Source organism: Cryptomeria japonica, chromosome 4 (assembly GCF_030272615.1).
Source record: "Cryptomeria japonica chromosome 4, Sugi_1.0, whole genome shotgun sequence".
NCBI lineage: Eukaryota > Viridiplantae > Streptophyta > Pinopsida > Cupressales > Cupressaceae > Cryptomeria > Cryptomeria japonica.
This window is the reverse complement of record NC_081408.1, coordinates 186,212,556-186,229,721: the sequence shown is the minus strand read 5'-3', so window position 1 is coordinate 186,229,721 and position 17,166 is coordinate 186,212,556.

Below are 17,166 nucleotides of genomic sequence, written 5' to 3'. Positions count from 1 at the left end.
GTGGACATTGCCAGACAAAACACGGAGTACCACGAAAGTTACGAGATAATTGCACTACTGGCTAATTATCCTGCCAAGAGCAAACCTTTCCTGTATAGCGCTCCAAAGGTGAGTGCCCAAAAATACGAGAATGCCATTAACATGGTCCATAAAACATATGATGACAGGCGCAACTCGGAATTGGTGATAGCAGTTCAAGTGAAGTCTAATCAAATCGAAATGGCTTGAATCTCACACATTAAGCTTGTATTTTTAAGTTTAAAAGTGTTAAATATTTAGAATTGACTGACATTTTTAGGTTTAATATGTTGCTAAATGTATGTTATCATACTAAGAATACACTTCTAAGCTTAAAAGTGTTACACTCAGAATTAATTAGCATCCTCTAGACTTAATTTGTTGCTTACTGTATGCTATTTAAGACTAAAAGCTTAATCAAATGAGAATGTCTTAAATCACACACACTAAACTTATATTTCTAATTTAAAACCTAAAAAGTTGTCATGAGATAATTTTTAAAGAATCATTCTTTTAAACATTTGATTTATTTTTGTACCATTAGAATAAATAAATCTAACCTCATTATGAATAAGCTATTCACATCCTTTAAATATGTCATGCAAAATTAGTTGCATAGGGAATGCAAGATTATCTTGTTTTATTATTATAATAGGAGAAGTTTCTAAGGTTCTTTGATTCATAAACAATGATTATATGAGTGGACTTTCTTAATGTGGCACTGCATGGAGTTACTTCAACAAGTAGGCATTTTCTAACTCTACACCTTGATTAAACACTACCTAACATTCATATGATATTAAACATTATGAATGGTTAATATTTTTCCTTATTTTTACCTCTAATTGACACTCCATGTGTATAATGACAAATTAATAGTAAAATCTACCCATCTTAAAAAAATTTGCATTAACATAGATTATGGCTTGGACAATTCTATGAGGGATCAACATATAATATTATGATATTTTAATCAGATTTTTATAAACTATTTTATGTTTTGAGATAATGTAAACTATTGGTTTTTGAGATTTTTTAAATGGATTGTATATGTTCATTTTAAGAAAATCAGATGGTGATTTGTGAAGTTTTTAATGTAAAATTTAATAACCCATTTCTTATAGTTAACAATAATTTCAAAAAATGGCATTTTTTTCGATATCACATAAATTTTTTACATCATAGTATTATATTACAAATTCTTTAAAATAGATTAGGAATATCAAACTTAGTGTGTAGGGAAATTTCATTTTATAGGTTTATTGGATATGATATAACATTTTTTCTTTGTTAAAATAAGGACATCAATATTTAGTCTATATTTTTTTTTCCTCTCTCTCTCTCTCTCTCTCTCTCTCTCTCTCTCTCTCTCTCTCTCTCTCTCTCTCTCTCTCTCTCTCTCTCTCTCTCTCACACACACACACACACACACACACACACATACACACACACACACACATGTATGAAACAAAGATCTTGATGTTTAATACAAAACCTAATTTCACAAGAAATAAAATTAAAAAATATACTCAAAATTATAATTTTTTGAAAAAAATCTTTTTTACAAATTCTTTCATTTGATCTTCCAATATAATATTAGCAAAGATATCTATCAATAATACAAATTGACTTATTGAACTCACAATATGATACAAATATAAATAGAAAAGAGAAAATTCTATCAATAATAATAGCTACAATATAGAATAGTCATATGAAATTCTATGTAAGCAAGCACACCTAACTAAGCTTATCCATATTTAGATATTTTCCTCTAGCAAGCACACCTAAGCAAGCTTATTCTACACTAATACACCCCTCAAGCATATCTTAGGTGGATACAAGAAAATTAGGTCCCAACAACAATGCTTGATGAGGTTCTCATGTACAAAAATCTCTCACAAAGAAGGGAAAGGAAGAAAATTTAGAGAGAAAAAACTTCCCACAAAAGAGAGAAAAGAAGAGGACTAGAAGACCATTTTTGAACAGGATGAATTCTCTAATTGTTGATCAAATTCTTTAGCTGATGCCCTACTAAAAAGAATCTTTGGATTCTCTTTGTGAATTATCTTAGAAGTCTCATCTAGCAAGATGTACAAAAATAAAATAACTATTAGAAGAGAAAGATAGGTCTACTGTATAGACTAATTAGAAGTTCTAGAAGAAGTAAATGAGAACTCTAATGTAGCAACAACTATTGAGTAAGTGTTATCAAAGACATTCTAAAAGAAATGAATACAAAAAAAGTCCATGATAACCCTCCAAAAATTGAATGTTTATATCAATTCATAATTACAATGCCCCATATAATTCTCCCATAAAATTGATTCCTTAAAAGTTTAGTGCGTGAACTTGAACAACCCCCTAATTTTTTACAATGTATATAAGTTTAATGCTTAGATAAATGTTGCTTCATTTACACTTTAGAAAATACATATAAGGGGGTAAAATTCTTACATGAAAAGAAAAGAAAAACTTGTCAATCACGTGTAAAATTGTTGCTTTATGCAAAGCCCAAGGAGAAAGACTATAGTATGAGATAGAAACAACCTCTATCTTATGAATTTTATACACTAAAAAAAAGCCAAAAAATTGTCTAGTGTGCACAAAGAATTGGATTTAATACCAAATAAAGATGTTTGCATCTACAATTGCCTTTCACTTAGATAGATCTTGCAACCTACACTAGAGAATACATGAATTGTAAGGGAGAAGTATGGATAGAAAAGACAAAAAAAGGAACCATCACATATGCAAAACACTCCTTTTTTTTTTTTGAATTTACACCTCTTTCAAAAAAAAACCTATATTGTCTCTACAAAAAATTAACACCCATGGAAGAACAAATACCTCATCTTGTGGGTCTACAAAGTTTCTCTTTTGATTTTTAAATATTTGAACACAAAAAAATTGCACTTACACAATGTGAAGTCACACTAGAATGGATGACCATGGCTTTGTTATATTGGATTGGCCAATGCTTAGATCAACAAGGATAATGAAGTTGGTTACAAAAGATGAAATTTAGCCTGCAATAAAAGAATTGACCTTCAAAAAATATTTCATATATAAAAAGAATGATTGGGTCATTTGCAAATGGCTACAATCTTCCATATAACACAAGTGAAAAATCATTTTAAATGTCATTTCTCAGTCTACAATTTTCCTTGCATAAGGTTATTAATAGATATCTATCCTCCTACAAAAGGAATAAATATCTTTGTCAATATTGTGACCTACACAAAGGCTTGTTCTACTTTTCTAGTCTACTCAACCTACCATATGAAGGAGGTGGATGGATGAACCATTAACAACATATCATGTAGAGTGTTAATGACAAACAACAATCCATAATTATTAAGACAATAATAGAATATAAACTTAGAAAGGTTGTTGGTGTAACATCAATATCTATTGATTATTAACCATTGAAAAGGTAAATGCATAACTCTATAGAGTTGTCCAAAAATTGTGTATCTACATTGGATTACAAAACATGAAGTTCAGATTTGAATTCAACATGATGATCATACATTGTTTTCTGAATGGATTTATAAAGCCTTATTTGCTCATGAAAAAAATCTTACAGGAATGTAGATACCATATAAATAACATTATACTAATTTTTAAACTATAAAACTAACCTACGTAAATGTAATATTCTAACATTCCCCCCTTATTACATTCATCCAAAAAAAAGTGGAGCATTGCAAGGGTTAAACACAACCCTTCTAAAGACTTTGATGAAACACCTTCACTAATTCTCCTTGCTCACCCAAGAAACACCAAAATAACTGCATCAGTGGATCTCCTATTGTAGAACTTGCATCTATCTATGCAACATGAGATCTAACATTAAAGTGTTTCCAACCTCCATGCACAATGAGACACATTTCCTCTGAAATTCCACATCTCCTTTGAGTGCATCTAATGCCTTCTCTAGTGTTACACATGAGACACGTTTCCTCCAAGAGTCAACAACTTCTTTGAGTGTGTTTGATGCCTCCTCAAGAGTTGTGAAAATAATTCTCCCTCTAAATTATATAAATCAGCAATGAAACATCTGCACATGAGACATGCAATTGTCCTTGTCAATATCCTTGAACATTAACATTATACACATTTGCACTTATTCCTTTAAATAAATTCACACGTATTCCTCTAAAATAACTCCCCTGTGATTTGCACTAATAAGGAATCATGTAGACAAATTCCTTCAATGAGAATTCCATAAATAATCAGTAAAACTACTTGATGTAACCCTATCTCACTTCACATTCTATAGAGGGAAAAAAGTGAACCTCTATGATAAGTAGGTGATAGCCTCTCAAGGACACACTACTTAACCTCTCTACTTAGGATGTGGTACAAAATATAGAACCTTTAGGTACATCTTAGATGACATTAAATGTGCCACAAAGGCTCTTTCATGTAATCTAGTGGCACTCCATTTGAGTATGCATGCATGGGTCTAAGATGATAGCACAACATGCTATCATTCTGTATGGGCAAAGTTAGAGAGTCCGTACAAATAACGAACTATGATCAAAATGTGCCTAGTTAACAAAGACTAAGTAAAACAACAATATTAAAAGTAAACATGACTATCTATTATTTAAAGAAAAGGAGAGAAGGAAGAGGTGTAATCTCATAGCTGGTCCATGCTTGAAGTCTTCAACTAGCTCCCTAAATCTACTCGGCAACCTCCACATAGGATGAATGAGGATGAGAAGGTTGTGGCTATATTTTTAGAGGCCTGCGACAATCTGACCCCCATTTTGGATTTTCCACCTCCATAGAGAAATAAGGTACATAATTAATAATAAACACAATGATAGATTTAAAAAAAACAATCTTGACAAATATGCAATGGATAATTAAGTAAATAGAAGAAGAAAAAGACTCCCCTTTGATACCCAACATGAGAAGCTTGTCAAGTGAAATGGAAAGATAAGTTGGTCTTCCTCTATTCTAACAATGTTGAGAGTGAGTGAAAGCCAAGAGCACAACCATAAATATTTGAAGTGAAACAATGTACAAGTGTGTGAGTTAGTGTAAATGTTATTGCAATTTCCAATTTAATGAACAAGTTATATGCAAGATGGTGTATTTAAGATTTTGGTATTATGACTATGACAATAATATTGTTGTCTTTCTTTTGCTGCAGGTATGGAGGATGAACATGTATCGATTTCAATGTCATCCCCTTTCTTTTGAATGATGCATATATAGTAAGGTACTCACAATCAAGTGGCACCTTGATCGAACATGTCTAACCAAGATGTCACTTGGTCGTGACTCTTACAAATGTCAACTGATCCACTCAGTTCTATGATAAGTAATTGGTGCCATTGTAAATGATAACAGATTGATATAAACACACCCGATAATGAATCGATATCAAAGCAAACAAGCCCGATAACTAATAGCATTACATATGCTATCGAGTTAATACCCCGATAGTATATTAATGTCGATTCATAAATGAATCGACATTAATATGCTATCGGGTTACTAGCTTGATAGCATTTAGATTGACTCTTAACTATGTTAAGCAAGTCATTGATCTAATCCATATTTATCTAATGTCAATATCATAATCATGATCAATGTTACAATCTGATAAACATATTCAGTTCAGAAAGCATAAATCAGATAATCTAATAGCATAGATGAGTAAACCAAAACAGAATAGAGGAGATTAACGGGTTAGGAAAGTCTTATCTTGCAGAAGCTACTAATGCATTAACACTCCCTCTTAGCTTTGGAAGATAGATAAAGTAACCTGCATCACATTTCTTTTCCATAATGTCACTCTCCATAAATGAATCGACATTAATATGCTATCGAGTTACTAGCCTAATAGCATTTAGATCGACGCTTAACTATGTTAAGCAAGTCATTGATCTAATCCATCTTTATCTAATGTCAATATCATAATCATGATCAATGTTACAATCTGATAAACATATTCAGTTCAGAAAGCATAAATCAGATAATCTAATAGCATAGATGAGTAAACCAAAATAGAATAGAGGAGATTAACGGGTTAGGAAAGTCTTATCTTGCAGAAGCTACTAATGCATTAACACTCCCTCTTAGCTTTGGAAGATAGATAAAGTAACTTGCATCACATTTCTTTTCCATAATGTCAGTCTCCAAGAATATATATCATCTATACATATGATATGAAGTACCACCAGGACATAAGATAGAAATATAAAACATCACTCTAAGTATGTAACATAGAGTATCACCTAACCATGTGATGTAAAAGATTCATCATTTCATTATGACAAGATATCACCTGAACACGTGATATCAGTATTGCCTAAACACGCAATACTAAGAATAAACATATGAGGATGGCTACATTCTCATCGTATCCAAGTTGTGATATGTGCACAAACATTTTATACAAATGTTTTATCACAACACCATCATGGCACATCCATGACATACTAGAGATCCAATATGATAACTGGTTTAGAGAATCATAAGATCATCACCTTATGATGTCTGCATACAAGTGTTCATAATCTGAGAGATCACCACCTCTTAGATATGAACACAGGGGGTGAAACCCAGAATGTATCAACATGACAAAAGAAGTTTGCACATTAAACATCTTATTTACAAACTAGATTACCTTTATATCATACCTAAACCTTTTCTGAAGTGATCAACCTTCACTCTGGAAAGTGCTTTGGTCAGAATATCTGCAGTCTGATCTCCTGTACTAACATATCCCAATTTGATCACATTTTTGTCTACCATGTCTCGTACATAATGGTATGGAATCTCAATATGCTTAGATCTGTCATGAAATACTGGATTTATAGAAAGCTTTATGGAGCTATGGTTGTCACAGTGGATGACATTGGGTTTCATGGGTTCACCAAATAGTCCCACAAGCAACTTCCTAAGCCATACTGCCTCTCGAGCAGCCATGGAAGCTGCAATGTACTCGGCCTCAGTGGAACTTTGTGCTACAAAAGACTGTTTTCTGCTAATCCAAGAAATCATGGCTGATCCTAAACTGAAGCAACACCCTGAAGTGCTTTTCCTGTTATTATTAAGTCATCAACATATAGAATCAATATTAACATATCACCTTTATTTTGTTTGTAGTAAAGATTTGGATTTGCATTGTTTTTAGAGAAGCCTAGTTTTAGAGAGATAGGTGTCAATTCTTTCATACCAAGCCCTGGGGGGCTATTTAAGCCCATAGAGAGCTTTCTTGAGTCTGCACACATGAGACTCTACACCCTGAATTTCAAATCCTTCAAGTTGCTCTAGGTAGACTTCTTCTGAGATCTCACCATTAAGAAATGTTGTCTTAACATCCATCTGGTGCACCTTCCACCCTTTTGCTACTACAATGGCTAGTATTGTTCTTACTGAGGTATATTTGCCTATAGGTGCAAAGGTTTCTTCATAATCTATTCCTTCCCTTTGAGAGAACCCTCTACCTACAAATCTGGCCTTGTGCTTTTCAATACTGCCATCTACAGCATGTTTGATTTTAAAACACCATTTAGATGAAACAACAGATTTCTTAGTAGGCCTAGGAACGATCTCCCAAACATCATTCCTCATAATGGACTAATACTCTTCAGACTTGGCATCCTTCCATACTTGATGTTTAAGTGCATCTGATACATTGTTTGGTTCAGCTTTAGAGAGATCATTCATAAGAGCAACATAGCTAGTGAATTTATTAGGTCTTTTGCTTTCCCTGAAGGAGCAGCAAACTTCTGAGCTTCTGCTACAGTCTTGGTGGCCCATAGAGGTCTTTTCTTGAGGTTTTCTCTAGGTAGGATTGGAGTTTCACCTATAGTTTCCTCAAGATTCTCCCTCTGAAGCTCAGGAGTAGGATCTTCTTCTATGTTAGGAGTGGGGATATAGATTTTAGGCTCTATTGTACTTAGGGCTCTTTTGAAGGCTAAATCTTCTTCAAAGATTACATCCCTACTAAGTTCAATATTTCTCTGACCATGTATATATATTCTATAGGCCTTGGATATTTCACTATATCCTACAAGTATTCCCCTTTTTCCAGAAGGTTCTAGTTTTAGTCTTTTCTCTTTAGGTACATGTATATAGACAGGACACCCAAATATCATAAGGTGGCTAATATCTAGCTTTAGTTTGGTAAATACTTCTTCAGGAGTTTTATCTTCAAGATGTTAGTGAGGACATCTGTTTTGTATATACACAGTAGTGTTGGTTACTTCTGCCCAAAGATTGATATTTAGATTCTGATCAAGAATCATGGCTTTGGCAGCTTCTACAATTGTCCTATTTTTCCTCTTAGCTACCCCGTTTTGTTGAGGATTATAAGGTATTGTTAGCTCCCTCTTAATCCCTCATTTTTTACAAAAATCTTTAAATAATTCTGATGTGTATTCCCCCCCATTATCAGTCCTTAGGATTTTAATTTTATTTCCTGAGTAGTTCTCCGTTAGTGATTTAAACTCTTTAAACCTACTAAGGATCTCTTCTGATTCTTTACACTTTAGAAACTAGATCCAAGTTTTCCTAGAGTAGTCATCAACAAATATTACATAATACAAACATCCTCCTAGAGAGGGAACGGACATTGGTCCACATACATTAGAATGAACTAACTCTAAAACTTTGCTTGTCTTCCTAGTACTATTATGGAAGGCACCCTTGATATTTTTACCTAGGGCACATCCCTTGCATGCCTCTAAATGATATTGCTGCAACTTAGGTAAACCTATGACAAGGTTTCCCATAGATGATAAAGCTCTATAATTCAGGTGGCCCAGTCTTCTATGCCATAGCTCATTTGCATTTGTTGCTTCATGAATTAGGGCTAGGTTGGGCTCTGTGCACAGCTCATACAAATAACCTTGTCTTTGACCAATGACTTTAGCTTTCTTGATGGAAGAATTTCTTGGCCAAGCCAACTCCTTGTTCTCCATGAAGGTTACTCTATATCCATTATCTTCTAGGGCTGATATGGAGACTAGATTTCTCTTGATGTTGGGGACATATAGTACTCCTTCGAGTTGCAATGATATGCCAATCTTTAGTTTGATGGTGCAGGAACCAATTCCTCTAACTGGATGTGAGGAATCATCTTCGATGGTTACTTCCTCATCAATATCCTCTATCATGGAGTCTAGCACTTCTCTAAACCCTATAATGTGTTTGGATGAGCCACTGTCGATCGCTCAGGAGTTAGATTGTCCTGCTCTGGCAAATGTGGCTTGTTTGGCTCTCTCTGGACATTTTGCAACAAAGTACCCAAACTTATCACACCTATAGCATTTAATATGTGATAGGTCTCTCTTTGAAGTGTTCTTGCCTTGATGACCCTTCCTCTTCCAAAATTGCTTCTTCTTGGTTATCTTATTTGTGTCAGTATTTAGAACTTGAAGGTCTTCGTCTATGTTATTTTGTTTTATTCCCATCTTGTTCAATCTTGATTTTTCTTGGAGATAATCATCCCTTAATCTTTCAAACTTAGGATACTTAGACCTTGCACTGATGCCTTGGACAAATGTACTCCATCCACTAGGCAACCCATCTAGAGCAATGAGTGTTAACTCTTTGCTTTGGATCTCATAATCCAGAGTTTCTAGTTCATCTCTTAGAATTGATATCTACATAAAGTAGGCATTGATTGTCTCCCCCTTGTTCATGGTGATATGATTTATTTCTCATTTTAATGCCAGAGTTTGACTTGCATTTGATATCTCAAATGTGCTTTCAAGTGCTTTGAACATTTTATAGGCTGACTGATGTTTTCTTATGATGGGCATTATGTTGTTTCTCACCCCATCAACTATTATTTTTATGGCCTTTTCATTTCCCTCAATCCATGTTGTTTTATCAGGTTCATTTTCAGGTTGGTCATTTTTAGTTTGAACAAATGAATCCACTTTGTTCTCCTTTAAGATCATCTTGATTCTGAACTTCCAGGCTGAAAAATCATCACCACCTCTGAGTCTATCTTCGAATCTGATAGTGCTAGCCATTGGAGAAATTTGATGTAGTATATAACCTTGTTCTTAAATTATTCACAAAATTGAATAGCCTCAAGTTCGATCAACGTGGCTCTGATACCATGTAAATGTTATTGCAATTTCCAATTTAATGAACAAGTTATATGCAAAATGGTGTATTTAAGATTCTGGTATTATGACTATGACAATAATATTGTTTTCTTTCTTTTGCTGCAGGTATGGAGGATGAACATGCATCGATTTCAATGTCATCCCCTTTCTTTTGAATGATGCATATATAGTAAGGTAGTCACAATCAAGTGGCACCTTAATCGGACATGTCTTTTAGACATGTCCGACCAAGATGTCACTTGGTCATGACTCTTACAAATGTCAACTGATCCACTCGGTTCTATGATAACTAATCGATGCCATTGTAAATAATAACCGATCGATATAAACACACCCGATAATGAATTGGTATCAAAGCAAACAAGCCCGATAACTAATAGCATTATATATGCTATCGGGTTAATACCCTGATAGTATATTAATGCCGATTCATAAATGAATTGACATTAATATGCTATCGAGTTACTAGCCCAATAGCATTTAGATCGACGCTTAACTATGTTAAGCAATTCGTCGATCTAATGCATCTTTATCCAATGTCAATATCATAATCATGATCAATGTTACAGTCTGATAAACATATTCAGTTTGAAAAGCATAAATCAGATAATCTAATAGCATAGATGAGTAAACCAAAACAAAATAGAGGAGATTAACGGGTTAGGAAAGTCTTATCTTGTAGAAGCTACTAATGCATTAACAGTTAGTAGAAGCAACAAAGATTGAAAACAACACTAGAGAGAGAGCTAGAGAAGCAACTAGAGAGCCAAAATGTTCTCCCAAAGGGAGGTTAAACATGCTTGAAAAAAAATGGGCATCAGTGGTCATGAAGAGGCATTAAAGGAATCTTTTAGGCATAGGTGTAATGCTCAAATGACCACCTTCAGACTGTTAGATTTATGCGATGCAAGCACCATGCATAGACATCTCTATAGTGTGCTACAATCTATGAGTCAAATAGTCAGCAGTGTTAAGAGAAACAACAATGTGGAGGGTGACAAGGCAAGAAAGATGGACAAAAGGAAAAAATGGTCAATAAGGTCTTCAATTGGGGTAAAGCAAAGGTGCTTATGTAGCATAGAATTACACAAGGTGGAATTTTTGATACTACATTTTGTGCCCACTTTAGCGAGCATATTACCATTAAGATGTGAGCTAAAGTAGACATATTACCAAAACATGAAGGTGAAGTATATTCATCTAACCATATAGAGATGACCCTAGGAAAGAGTGTTGAACCTTCGAGTGATGCATTTAGGTTGTTCATCAAAACATGTTAGCTATAGAAAAACATGTAAGAAAAAAAAGAAAAATAGAAATACAATACGAAAGACACTGAGATAAGAAATAAAGATCAAAAGATAAATATATTTCTCTAGTATGGGTGACAAGGTATGCTAGATAGCCATATGATAGGGCGACCTTAGATCATAATATAAAAAATATTTTGCTGGTCTGGGTAGAAATTTGTGTTATTCTAGATAGCCATAGGATAGGGCAACTATAGATAGAGTGGATTGGCCCCCACAAGAGGAAATAAGATCCAATTGTGTAGCCCCCACTAAGGCAATAAGATCTAGTAGTTTGGCCCCAACTAAGGAAACAAGATGAAAATATCATAAGATAGGTAAACAAAGGTAATAGTGATGTGAATATAGAGATGCATGAAACATAAAATGCAGAGACAAAAAAGATATGAAAGCCCCTTTTAGAATAGTATGTGTGAAACACATGTCATTCGAAAGAAGAGAGATGTTGTGTCCCATGAACATAATGAGATATTTTCATTGAATTTCATCTTCTATGGATGACACATAATACCCAAAACATCAACAAAAACACAAGGACATAGAGGGACCTGCTAATTTGGCATCAAAACCCATAGCAATGAAATTAGGAAGAATATAGCTATATATGAGTGTTTCATCATGGTGCCAAACTTTATAAGTTTAACATTACTTTTACACTAAAAATTCCAAACAACAGAAAGGGCACTACATAAATTTTGAGTTGAGATGATTTTTGAACATTCATATGACCAATTGGGTCTATAAGACCCATGAGATGAATTTAGTTATCTTAAAAATATGAATCTTATCAAGCTAAATTTATTTGTGAAAAAAATGTGCTTTTTAGTTTTTACAAAAATTGATTGTCATTGCAATGGTCAACAAAAAGTCTAGACAATAGAAAGGTATTACAAAAAAAGAGTTATCTAAACAAGTGCATCTTATCTAGGTAAATTTATTTGTTAATAAAGTGTATATTTAATTTTTTTTGGCTTGTGATTGACTTCGCCATGGTCAACAAAAAGACCAAACAATAGAAAGAAATAAGGAAGCTATTACATGGAATATGGAGTTAAAGGTTGCAATTTTGTGAAGTTTTGAATCTTTAGCAAATTGTGTTTAGACTAAAAGATAAATCAACCTATATTCTCTAATAAGACTTGAACAACCTTTAATTTAAGTAGTGTTTAAGGATTGTATTATTCTCATTCAGTACTTGACATTAACCCTTTTCCTTTAAATGAAAATATATACATTAAAAAATTAATTAAAATTTTACGCAAACAAGATCAAGATTGCAATATCAATAAATTAGTATTTGAGCATCACCAATGAATGCATATAGCATGTTTTAGATCTTGAATTACCTTATATTGTAGTCCTAACATAATTTATTTTAAGTGATTTCTTCTCCTCTAGCTCTATATCATTTTGATGATGGATCACCACAAAGTGTGATCCAAAATATTGTTGCAAAATAAATTTTATATAATTAAATCTAACACTATATACATTCAATATTTTAGACTGTGGAAATCTGATATCTTTAAGAACAATCCTATTTATTCCAAAGCATTTTAAGGTCAATTATCCAAAACAAACAGAAAACAAAAAAGAAAACCTCTTATCTATTTTAGCATATTGAAAAAGAGAACTGCAAAATTATCTAGGACTCGAGGGTAGCAAAATTTGGGAGAATTCAAGATAATGAAAGCAAAGCTTACAATATTTAATCTTTCCAATCTCATAAATATATGCAAACTTATTATCTTTTATGTCATGTGAATGATGTACAAGTTAAATTGTTCTATATGTGTAATTCTAAATAATATCTGAATTCAAAGCATGGGAACTAAATAAAATAAAACATATCTCCAAGTATTCCCATTTTGTATATGCTCTCATTCAAAATAAAAATTTATTTTGAATCATTTATATTTTTAGAATTTTGAGATAAGCATGTATTTGAGTTCATGGGTAACTATTGGAAAAGAAGACAAGGAAATTGAAATCTCCCACATTAATACAATTCTACCTAATTCTCTGCAGTCTCTTTAGGATGTTGTCATCTTACTCAACTATGTTATAGAAAAACCAAGTAGATTTACCATTGTGATTGGATGGCATAAACGAAAAAAATGGCTTCTTTAAACAAAACCCAGATCAATACTTCCTTTAATTTTGCATGAGGAGGAAGGATGTCTATGTTGTTAATGGTAAAAAGTTTACATTCCAAGGAAATTCATGCCACCCAATTTGAATAAGGCATAAAAACACTCATAATTTTAGAAACTTAGATCAACATAATTTTTTTCATAAGTCATTGTTAGAAAAGCGAACAAGAGCTCCAAAACATCAATTCTATTTTTTTCCAGCAATTTCTTTTGGATGTTGTCCTCATATTCAACAAATTTACCCAAAAACAAACCAGACCATGCCTTTCAAGGGGATGGTGTAACTATAAAAGCAAGATGCTAGAAGACCCTCAACATACTGATCTTGTTCCTGTGAAGGTTTCTTCCCTTGACGAGGCGACTCCTTGCAACAATGTAGGTTTTGGTGTCTCTTTATTCGAAAGGGATTGTTTAGATTTTTTTGATGAGGAAGCTACCTATAATGTGTTTTCTAATGACGGGATCTTGGATTTATAGAGCCATAATGTTCTTGCAAATCTATATTCTGTTTAGGCTTATCTATACCCTCCACATACTGCGATTTGAGGAAATATTTTACATCCAGGTAGACCACCAATAAAAATGCAGACAAGCACCCAGGTTAACAATTTCATGGGCAAAAAATAACTTTTTGGGGAGAAAAGCTACCACATAAAGCCTACAGCTAAGAGTCTCTTTAGTTTCAATATTAACTCCTCCCACAAGAGGATTCTTCTAGATATAATTACTATTATGGAAATAAGTTAAATGACATCAATTTGTGTCGCATAAAACTAATCTACAAATTTCCTTAGGCTAAGTAGCCACGTGCAAGGGATCCAATCCATCACATTCTCTCGACAATACTTTTGAGGGTTTGATGGTTTTTAGAAGGCTTCTATATCACATACAACCATCCTCCCCAATTGTGCTCAACCAATTGAACTACAACCCTTTGAATACAATGACCTTCATATCATATACTATTATTAGAAAGCTATTCTTTATTACTTTTAATAAGTTGAACTTTTTTTTTGCATACAATAATATTTGCATGCATCTAAACATATATATGAGGTAACTACATAGAATTCAATATCATCTAATTATGTAATCAATTGATTAATTCGTGTAATTGTGTAATGATTTGATCAATGAATAATTTAATTTTACAGTCCTATAAACAAAAGAAGTAATAAATATGAATCATAAAAAAATGAAGAAATAAAGAATTAATAAATATGAATCACCACAAATATTGGTGGCTATATGTCCTTATATTGGTCCAATTTGATTTTCGGGAAGTATTGTTGAAACATTTACATTTCAAACACTTTGCAGATGATGCCATGATGAATTTCGAGTCCACCCATACCTCCATCTCAAAAGATGAAATATTAGAAGATGAAAAAATAACTAGAGATAGAAATTGTCTCATTGAACTAGTTCATTGATAGTTCCTTTCAAAAATTATCATTACACTAGCTTAGGTACTTATGTTATATATGATGAAGACTAGCCTATTCTCCAATTCACTAAAGTAAATGGAAGTATTATTGAATGTGAACAAGACCCAAAGTCCAAGCTATGGACTATGCACTTTGATCGTGCAAGGTGTAGAACTAGTTTGGGAGTGGAAGATTGTATAACTTCTCCAAGTGGGAATGATACCTTAAGTTATTTTTGTTTCTAATTTCCTTGCACCAATAATGAAGCTGAGTATGAAAGATTAGTAAGAGGCCTTAGTCTAATTGAGTAGATGATAACCAAATAGTTGAGGGTATTCTAAGATTCTGATCTAGTTGCTAAGCAAGTCAGAAATACCCTAGCTACCAAAAATGTATGAATGAGATCCTATCAATATAAGACTTGTGATCTGATTAAAATCTTCAAGGCATATGGTATTCATATCATCCACATAAAATAAAATATAGAAGTAGATTGATTGGTTTTGATCAAATATCAATTTAGCCCAGTAGAAGACCTACTTATGAATGCACATTCAATATGTATAATAGTGAGACCTAAAATGCTAAATAATGATCAAAATTGACAAGTCTTTGAAAGCGATGCCTAGATTGCCATGCTTACCCAATAATTTGAAGAGTTTGCAAAGCAACTACAATCTAAAGTTGAAGAGGTGTATAAAGATTAGATCATTCAACTCAAAAGGGAATAAACTTCTTAAAGGGTTGATAAAATTATATACCTTTTTATTGTGATGAAGCAAAAAATGGAAAGCTAAAATTCATTGTTGACAAACAAGACTACACTGACTTGGATGTCAAAAAGGAGAGGAAATTGAAGGTACAAAAAACTGTGAGTAGAAAGATAAAGATCACCTAATCTCATTATGTAAAAAATATGATAGAGTCATAGTCTGGAGTTATGATGATTTGAAAGGATATTATCATGATATTATCCAGCACACAATATAGTTGACAAATAAAGCTAAGCCCATCCAATAGAAATAGAGGCCCGTGAACCCTGAAATTGAGTCCATCATGGTTTAAGAATTGAAGAAGCTCATTGATTCCCAAACTATATATCTAATTAAACACAATACTTGGGTATCAAATTTTGTACCAGTTTGAGAGAAGAATGGTGATATTCGCCTATGTATATTTTCAAGTGCTAAATAGGGTATTTTTGAAAGATCACTGCCCATTGCCATCAACGAAATAGATCCTTCAAACCATTGCAGGATCAAAAATGTTTTCTCTGCTTGATAGTTTTTTTAATTATAACCAAATCTAGGTGAAAGAAGAAGACCAATGCAAGACAATGTTCACTACCAAATGGGGAACCTTTGCATATGCCAAAATTTTGCTTGGTTTATCAAATATGGGCACCACTTTCCAGCACATAATGGACATAGAATTCAAAGATCTAATTAATCAGATCATTCTTATCTATCTAGATGTCATCATAGTGTTTTCAAAAAGGAAAGGGGATCATTTTGATCATATAGAAAAAAAAATTTCATATATGCCAAGAGTTTTGAATATCTTTAAATCCCAAGAAATGTGTGTTTGGAGTCCCACAAGTATAATTCCTAGGGTATGTTGTTTCTAAAGAAGGAATTTCTATCGACTCTGACTTAATAGAGGCTATCAAAAAGTTACCCTTGCCTCTCAGTAGGAAAGGAGTGCAATCCTTTCTAGGTAAGATCATTTTTTTAAGTAGATTCATATCAAACTAAAATGTTGTAAATTGTACGCCCTTAATTGGGTGGTAAAATTTCATGCTTGGGTTTAGCACCCGCCTTAGAGTGTCTTCATATTGCATTTTAAATTCACTTTATGCATTTAATTAATTAATTTAATTAAATCTAAAGTCTTCTTTTATCCCTTCACACATCATAAAATAGGGCTCTTGATCCTAAGAGTGCACCTTTTTATTTCATTCTTTCAATTAATTAATTCATAAAAAACCCTAATTATGTCCTATTTCAATATTCAAGGCCCAATTTCGCATAACAAAACATCTCAAATCATCGCATCCTTTTGGGAATCATCTTATAATCACAATATCTTGCATCCGTAAAAATTTGGGAAAACGTTGGTCGGATTGGTGTGAATTACATCTATCCCTACT